Source organism: Diabrotica undecimpunctata, unplaced genomic scaffold (genome assembly GCF_040954645.1).
Source record: "Diabrotica undecimpunctata isolate CICGRU unplaced genomic scaffold, icDiaUnde3 ctg00000571.1, whole genome shotgun sequence".
Classification (NCBI taxonomy): domain Eukaryota; kingdom Metazoa; phylum Arthropoda; class Insecta; order Coleoptera; family Chrysomelidae; genus Diabrotica; species Diabrotica undecimpunctata.
In genome coordinates, this window is record NW_027311886.1 from 1690152 (window position 1) to 1700000 (window position 9849).

Consider the following 9849-nt stretch of genomic DNA (forward strand, 5'->3'; position numbering starts at 1 on the left):
TAAAATAGGTATGTGTAAATATTTAATTAATAAAATAAACCGCAAATAATATTTAAAAAAAAAACTGTTAAAGTATTTGTAAATATGAAAATAAAAACTAACAGCAAATAATCTTTAAAAAAAAACTATTGTATCCCGTAAACAAATTAGACGGTGCTTAAATCTTCCGTTGAAAATTAATTATCGATCCATACCTCGAATTTTCATATACTTCACCGCGTGGAATTCCAGTTACAGTTCAGCGTGTCTTCAATCCAAAATCCCATACGATTGTCGCTGTACATAGACTTGTGTGACAATGTTGAAAAGTTAAAAATTACAGCCAGACGGAAAAATACGAAGAAGAAGAAGCAGGAAAAAAAACAAACAAACCAACCCTGAAGCAAGAAAACAATAATTACCATCTGTGTCTAAAATAATTATTTGGAATTAAATATATTGATTTTAACACTTTGTTTATCTGCCTTTTGGCGATAATGGAGCAATACAAAAAAAAACTTGTCTCCGAACTTGAATGTATGAAAACTGATAAAAATGTGAATAGCTTTTTAGAGATGGGATAAAAAAATAACTACAACTTTTTAATTAATTAAAAACGAAATGTTCTAACACTCACCCTTCTTAGCCAGATTAGGGGTTTGAAATATCCCAAATTGGACCGAAGCGTAGTCGGCTATTTGGACTCGTGATTAAGGCTAATTTCTTGATCTAAATACGACTCCCGGTATTCACGTGTACTGTAGATCCGCTTTTTTTTAGCGAAATTGTGGATATTCCAAAAAACCCTTCCACGAAGGCAGCAAATCCTCTTGAATATCCACACGGTTCGGACTAGTCCAGATCCCACATGGAACAGCAGCAAAAGCAAAAAACAAAATGCCGTTTTTAATCTAGCCCAACCTTTCAGTAACACCGTCAAACCTAGAATCCCTTTCTTTCCGTCCTCTTTCGAACACTTGACAACTTGACACACGGAGGTCACCGAATAATACCGAGATTCAAAAATTTCAATTTTATGATCCCAATTCTTCCAAGATAACTCTAGAAAGAACGATCTAAATTAGTTTCTTCACAAAAAAGAGGACGTGTTCCCTTAACTTCAGCACAATTTGACAGACATTACCCCTATTTGAAAATTACTAATTTTATTTTCGCCACCTTGCTTATAATATATTATAGGCAACCGCTCTTACACGTCCTGAATTATTTAAATTTTGATAAAATAGAGGTGGGACTTTCTACTTTAAATTTGGAACGTAACAACACCTTCCTTTCCCAGAGGGAAATTTACGAGGAAAAACTAGAAGAAGAAAATTTTCTCTCGCGCTAGCGACGCACTACCTAAACTCCGAGCGAAGTCCACAACACAATCATCATCCACCCCGTCTTCACCATGCGCAAGTACTTGGACAACGAAAGACATACCAATCTCAAACCACACGCACAAAGCAACAACTTACTTACAACACTTACTCCACTTCACACAACAGTCATCTCTCATCGTATGAGATCAAGTAGAATAGTTTCAAATTCCAACGTCAATCTGACAACACTGATTAGGTCGGTTACTGGATGTTGCCCTTATTCGCGACCTCCCAGCTCTGGGGCATCGCTAGTACTTCACTATACCTCGCATAACATGAGTCCATAAGAAACTCTCCACCATTCCACTCTTACTGATACTGCGAGAAACATCTACCGAAACAGTAGTGTAATTCCAATTGTTCATTAAAATAAAAATGAGATAGGTCTTTCAGAATTTAAATCCGTATACAACGAAATTTAGTGAATCATCCAAAACTAAGCTATTATCCAACAAGATTCACCAAAACATAATTATGTGGCTTCGAAAAAATCCCAATTAAATAGAATGGCTTACTAACATCAAAACAAATCCCAACGCCATATCATCGAAGACAACATATTTCTGACCAAAGCTAAGTGACATTCAATTCCATAAATCAAAAGAAATTAGGGCTACCGTAACCCTACGACTTCGTATTGGCTACCTAACACAAAAAAAAAACGAATCGGTTGACCATCCAAATACATCCTAAGAACCGATCATAGCCAACACTCAGTCATCCTTCACGGACACAACAAAAAAAAATAAATACAACCAATTTCAGAAGACTAACTAAATTTACTTAGACTAGACAAAACTTTTGCTAGTCCGTTCTACTCCGACCTAAATCCTATCGGGATCACCAGTCGGGTTACTAATCCTTAAATCCTTAATATTCCAAATACCTTGATCCTTGCCATTTTCATCCTCTAAACTATATGTCCAGGGGGAAACTTTCTTCTTCACGAAGTAGGGTCCTATCCATCTAGGAGCTAACTTTTTCGTGAAATATTTAGCGGCATCTGACAACACAAAATTTCTCCGCCATACTGACTGATGGGGCTGAAATTCCTCTGGACGTCTCCGTAGATTATAGGTCTTCTCACACTTAGCCGAAGCTTTATCTAAACGTTTTCTAACATCAACAAATAATTCCTGGAGTCCACGCGATCGATTATATCCCATTTTAGCTACTTCGTCCTCTGGGTCTCCGAGTTTGTCCTTTCGGGAAAAATCTCGTCCATCCACTACCATCTTCCGACCGAAATTTATGAAGTAGGGATCTTGACCAGTCGACTCGTGGTATGCAGTGCGCGTAGCACATGCTAGTTTGGCCAAATTTTCATCCCACTTCCTATGGTTGTCAGCTATATAAGTTGCCATCATTGTTTTAAGGGTTCGGTTATAGCGTTCAGATGGATTGCACTGTGGATGATACAACGCATTATAACGAACTGAGACACCATAGGTTTCCATCATTTTCTTGAAAATACCCGAAGTATACTGGACACCATTATCACATAGTAACAGACGTGGAACTCCAAATACGAGAAAAACTTCTTCTTCTATTTTCTTAACGACATGCACGGCTTTTGAGGATCGCAACGGAAATACCAAAGAAAATTTACTAAACACATCCATTACCACTAAGATAAACTTATAGCCTTGAGTTGATCTTGGGAAAGGTCCCATAAGATCGGTTGCTACTATCTCCCAAGGTTGAGTAGCTTTAGGTTGAGGAGTCATAAAGCCTTTGGGCTTACCTTGTTCCACCTTATGCATGGCATACAGTGAGCAACGTCCAACGTAACGAGACACATCACTCCGCAGTTTCGGCCAAAAATACTTCTCGTTAATACGCTTATAAGTTTTCAGGATCCCCATATGACCTGCTAAAGGACTATCATGACACAACTTCAGCACTTCCAATCGTTGACCCTTAGGAACGACTTCCTTCCAATTGTCCACTTCCTCGACCAAAAATCCATGACTGGGACGGATGTATTTATAAAGTTTGCCACCAGACATTCTCCACTGAGGATACTTCAAGGGATTAGACTCGATTTTTCTACAAAGTTTATCATACCAACTATCACCACTAGGAAGCGGTACAACCTCTTCAACCATATCAAGCACGGGAACTGACCGATATAACAAATCGGGGACAACATGTTCTTTTCCTTTCCGATGCACAATCTTAAAGTCATATTGTTGCAATCTTACCGCCCATCGAGCTAATCTTCCATAGGATCCTTCAAATTTTGAAGCCATACGAGAAATGCGTGATCAGTCACGACCGTAAACGGAACACCCTCCAAATAAGGACGCAGTTTTTCGACTGCCCATAACACAGCTAAACATTCCCGTTCCGTCGTGGAAAAATTCCTTTCTTGACGCGTTAGTGATCTGCTCAGGAAACTAATTACTTCGTCACCATCCGGGCCTGGCTGCAATAACACGGCGCCCACTCCATATCCTGAGGCATCACATTGGACAACAAAAGGCAAATTGTAGTCAGGACAATTAAGTATCGGAGCAGAAACTAGATATTCTTTTATTTTCTGAAAAGATTCTTCACAACTCGGGGTCCAATTGAATTTTCTTCCTTTCTTCAATATCGCTGTAATTGGAGCTAGTAGTGTCGCAAAGGAAGGAATAAATCTTCGATACCAGGAAAATGTGCCTATGATGCTACGAACTTCCTTGACGGATGTGGGTGTTGGGATACGTAGCATAGCCTTGACCTTATCACCATCAACATGTAGTCCATTCCTATCAACCACATGACCCAAATACTTTAGTTCCGGTCTACAAAATTGACATTTATCCCAGCTAACGGTTAACTTAGCTTCTCTCAAGCGTCTAAAGACTTCCTCTAAGATCCTTACATGTTCTTCAATAGACTTTGTCACGATGACCACGTCATCCAAGTAAGTAAAAACATAGGGTTCCAACTCCGGACCGAGGACACGATCTATCAACCTCTGCCATGTAGCCGGGGCATTATGTAATCCAAAAGGCATTCTGCAAAACTGAAAAAGACCTCGACCAGGAACCGTAAAAGCAGTATAAGGCCTGGAAGCCTTAGCAACAGGTACCTGCCAATACGCCGACTTAATGTCTATGGTGGAAAGATAATGCGCGTTCTTCAATTTATTTAAAATATTAGAGATGTACGGTAATGGGTAGCCATCTCTCTCTGTTACGGCATTGAGCTTTCGATAGTCTACGCAGAACCTCCATTTTGGTTCTTCACCTTCTGGAACCTTTTTCTTCACCAAGAGAATCGGGGACGACCAAGCACTATTCGATCGCTCCACTACTCCTTTCGCCAACATATCTTCTAGCTCTTTATCAATATGGCTTTGGATTACTGGGGATACAGGATGGTAACGTTGTTTTATGGGTGCAGATTTACAAACAATCACATGCTCAGTGACATCAGTACAACCAAGAGAAGTGCCCATTAGTTCACGACTTCTATTAATAACTTCCTCCAATTGCGACTTCTCTGCATCGGTCAAAATAGTTTGACCTCGGAGATGATCCACTGAACCTACCATTGCTGGAGCGTCCGAAAAATACCATTCGTTATGCCTCAAATCTGGAACGATACCCATAACACGCCAAAAATCAGATCCTAAAATCAGAATGTGCGGTACGTCCAAAATAACTAATACTGGCAAGACACGCAAGCGATCCCTAACCATGAAAGGTACTAAACATTCCCCCAACGATTCACACATCTGACCATTCGCCACTCTACAAACGGTCTTCTTCGAAGTATACAACTCTAAACCCAAGTTTTGTAAAAATTTCCAACCAGTTCTTCCTACAATGGTCTTTGAAGCACCAGAATCCAATAATCCCAAAATTTCCTTTCCTAAGACTTTAACTTTCAAATATGGACGTTCATCTCCTTCGGAATGATGTAAAATAAAGTCTAAAATAGGACGTAGGTTGGTCGAGTCAACGTCAGCAACACCTCTTCGACCAGTTAGGTGCGCTTCCTTCCGTTTCCCGAATTACACGAAGGACAAGTTCTGACTGTAAACCCTTCTTTCTTACACTTAAAACAGTGAACAGCCTCCTTCTTCATTAGACACCCTACTGCCTTATGGCCTGACTTATTACAACGATAACAGATTAAAGTCCTAAACTTTCCTCTAGCCGACTCCGATTCGGATGAAGCAACAGGACCCTCACTAACACTACTAAAACTTTCAGCATCCACACTGATATAAGCTAGGTCCTTTTCCAAAGTATTCATTTTCCTACTATTCGGTTCAACATAGTTCCTAATACAATCACGTCTTTCCTCCATACTGCGACATAGAACACGAAGTTCCTCCAAGGTACCTGGCAAAGGATCACGTAATCTATCTTGATAGAACGGATGCAAATTCCTAATAACTATAGACAATTTAACTTCCTCTGGAACATGACAACGCAAGCGATTAAAGTAACTATTCATTATTGCCAAGTAAACTCCAATAGTCTCAGACGAATGCTGAGTTCTCCTCCGAAGCTCTTCAAAAAGCGCTTCCCCATGGTGAGCTGACAGGTACTCCCTACGAAACTCTTCAACTAATTCAGCCCAACTCCCTACACGTAGACGAACATCTTTATAAAACTGATAGGCTTTATCCGAAAATAAATCTATACCTGATTCCAAAAGTATACTATCTGGTACATGACGAGCGAGACTCAATTCATTCACCATCTCAAAAAATGCAGAAATAGACATACCCCTAGCAGAACCTGAAAACTTTTCTATTCCCCATTTATGGGGAAGTATCATCCCAGAAGAAAAACTAGAGACAGACCCTGAAAGAACATTATTACCAGCTTGTGACATTGCTCCAGGAGAAGAAGCATGAACTTGTCCTACCCCTGCCTGAAAAGACTGATTTAAAACCGAAATCACATCGAGCGCTACTGGTACCGAACCAGATCCGATTGGATGCTGCTTATCATGTAAATCCTGTGACAACTTCAAAATCTCAGCAAGAAAGTCTGACTTAACAACCTGGGCTGCGTCTGCATCATCACCTGTTGGCAATACCATAAGATCAATTCTCCCCAAGACATGGTTAATCTGTGTCCGCAATCTCAAGGACTCAGCACAAGTAGGAGTTCCGGCAAACTTTCCAACAGCCGTATTCAGCTCTGCAAGTTTAGTCTCGATTGCAGTTTTATCCTGTGAAAAGGTGAATGGGTGCTCAGGATATCTAAAGCTTTCATTTGCTGCCTCACGACTAAGTGCATCAGACAGACTAGACCTCATAGATTCAACAGTGCCAGTAGACACTCCACGAATTTTGAGTTCATATTCCAGTTCCTCTTTCCTTAAGTAGTTGGGTACAAGTTTTCGCACCATCTTGCCAAAGTTCAAAATTTAAAAAAATGTATCAACCGAAAGGAGCAAATATTCAAACAAAATCAAGATATAAGTAAAAATATTAACACACAGGTACAGTTTACTTTATTAATGGGAGCAAACCAAAAGCAAAATAAAAGTAATAGTCGCTTTATTCAATCTATAAAATTTCACAAAAGATTTTCAAAATTTCATTGTTTCAGAACAAATTACAAGTCACAACATAATCTCAAAAAAAGATTTTACATTCCCTAACATAAGTAAGTTAAACCACAATGTAGAATTTCGAAGTCCAACTTCTCAAAAAAATAAATTTGAACTCCAACTGAAATAGAAATATTTCAAAGTCCTAATATATCCATAATTCTTCTAAGTTCCACAACACCACTTCAAAGTATCTTCTTTTAAGTTCCATTTTTGGCTTCTTCCAACTTCACGTCACACAAAAAAAAACTAGTAAACACTTCTTGGCATACACTTCCACTAAACACGAAGTTCTAAGACTACTACTAAGTGCAAAACCAGTGGTAAAGTAAATAAATCAAAGTTAGTCAATTAAAGCCCAAACACGTTAGGTTAACTAATTAAGAGGAATCTACACAAGGGGTTGACAAAAAAAGGTTAATTAATTAAGGGCCCCACGTTGGGCGCCAAAATATGTGGCGTACAAAACCGAATCTATATAAAAAAATTACAAATTGTACCAAATATAAATCAGACGTACACCCCGAAAGAAAAGTACTATACGGTGACAGTCTGGGAATGGCTCGCGGCTAGACAAAACAGTGGAGATGGTCGTGCGGTCCACAAAACAAAAAAAAATCCGAAGTTATATCAGGGGCGCCAGGTAAATTGGCCCACAGCCTTCCCTACGTTACTATTCAATAAACCACCAACTTACCAATAGATTTACTACTAAAATACTAAGTAACAGTATACAACCTGAATAAATAAAAAAAATAAATGAAATTGTCAGATTAGAATTTAGTCAATTTTAATAAATAGATTCCCAAGATAGTTGAAAATAAATACATATTACAATATTATTTAACTTTACCATAGGCTTAATAAAAAAATAATATAAAAATGCGGCTTCTACTTGCCTAACAAAAATTCATAAGTTATTTCTATTTAACAGAACAAAATGAAAGGTAAGACGTATAAAAAGTACCGGACGCTAAGGGGTGTGCGGTTCAATACCAACCAAAAAAAAAATAATTACCGCAAATAGGACACCACGTGAGCTCAAGTGCGTGCGCAGAAAATAATATAAAAAAATAAATCTCAAATATATAACCCCCCCTTAGACGCAGTTTACAAAATTAAAATAGGTATGTGTAAATATTTAATTAATAAAATAAACCGCAAATAATCTTTAAAAAAAACTGTTAAAGTATTTGTAAATATGAAAATAAAAACTAACAGCAAATAATATTTAAAAAAAAACTATTGTATCCCGCAAACAAATTAGACGGTGCTTAAATCTTCCGTTGAAAATTAATTATCGATCCATACCTCGAATTTTCATATACTTCACCGCGTGGAATTCCAGTTATAGTATGTGTGTGTGCCCTTCGCTCGCAGAGATGAGAAAACAGCGGTGGCCTGTCGTAAGAGGCGACTAATGGATAGGAGTCGAGAGGTGGAGAGTGTGTGCGTGTGCGTGTGTGTGTGTGTGTGCGTGTGTGTGTCCGTTCGGCCTGCAGAGATAAGAACACGGCCGTGGCAAGAAGTCCCTGCCTATCGTAAGAGGAGAATAATGGGTAGAAGTCGAGAGGTGAAGAGTGTATGTGTGTGTGTGCGTTTGTGCGTGCCTGTGTGAGTGTGTGTGTGTATGTGTGTGTGTCAGTGTGTGTGTTTCCGGTCAGCTCGCAGATATGAGAACACGGCCGTGGCAAGAAGGCCCTGCCTGTCGTACGGGACGACTAATGGGTAGGAGTCGAGAGGTGAAGAGTGTATGTGTGTGTGTGCGTGTGTGGGTGTGTGTGCGTGTGTAAGTGTGTGTGTATGTGTGTGTGTGTCTGTTTGGCTTGCAGAGATAAGAATACGGCCGAGGCAAGAAGGCCCTGCCTCTTGTAAGGGGCGACTAATAAGTAGGAGTCGAGAGGTGAAGAGTGTATGTGTGTGTGCCTGTGTGCGTGTGTTTGTGTGTGTGTGTGTGCGTGTGTGTGTGTCCGTTCGGCTTGCAGAGATAAGAACACGGCCGAGGGAAGAAGGCCCTGCCTGTCGTAAGAGGCGACTAATAGATAGGAGTCGAGAGGTGAAGAATGTATGTGTGTGTGCGTGTGTGCGTGCATGTGTGCGTGTGTGTGTGTTTGTGAGTGTGTGTGTGTGTATGTGTGTGAGTGTGTGTTTGTGTATGTATGTGTGTGTCCGTTCGGCTCGCAGAGATTAGAATACGGCCGAGGCAATAAGTCCATGCCTGTCGTAAGAGGCGACTAATGAATAGGAGTCGAGAGGTGAAGAGTGTATGTGTGTGTGTGTGTGTGCGTGTGTTTGTGCGTGTGTGAGTGTGTGTGTATATGTGTGTGTGTCCGTTTGGCTTGCAGAGATAAGAATACGGCCGAGGCAAGAAGGCCCTGCCTGTCGTAAGAGAAGAATAATGGGTAGGAGTCGAGAGGTGAAGAGTGTATGTATGTCTGTGAGTGTGTGCGTGCGTGTGTGAGTGTGTGTGTGTATGTGTGTGTCAGTGTATGTGTGTCCGGTCGGCTCACAGAGATGAGAACACGGCCGTGGCAAGAAGGCCCTGCCTGTCGTAAGAGGCGACTAATGGTTAGGAGTCGAGAGGTGAAGAGTGTATGTGTGTGTGTGTGTGTGCGTGTGTGCGTGTGTGTGCGTGTGTAAGTGTGTGTGTGTATGTGTGTGTGTCTGTTTGGCTTGCAGAGATAAGAATACGGCCGAGGCAAGAAGGCCATGCTTGCTGTAAGGAGCGACTAATGGGTAGGAGTCGAGAGATGAAGAGTGTACGTGTGTGTGCGTGTGTTCGTTTGTGTGTACGTGTGTATGTGTTTGTGCGTGTGTAAGTGTGTGTGTGTATGGGTGTGTGTGTCCGTTCGACTTGCACAGATAAGAATACGGCCGTGGCAAGAAGGCCATGCTTGCTGTAAGGAGAGACTAATTAGTA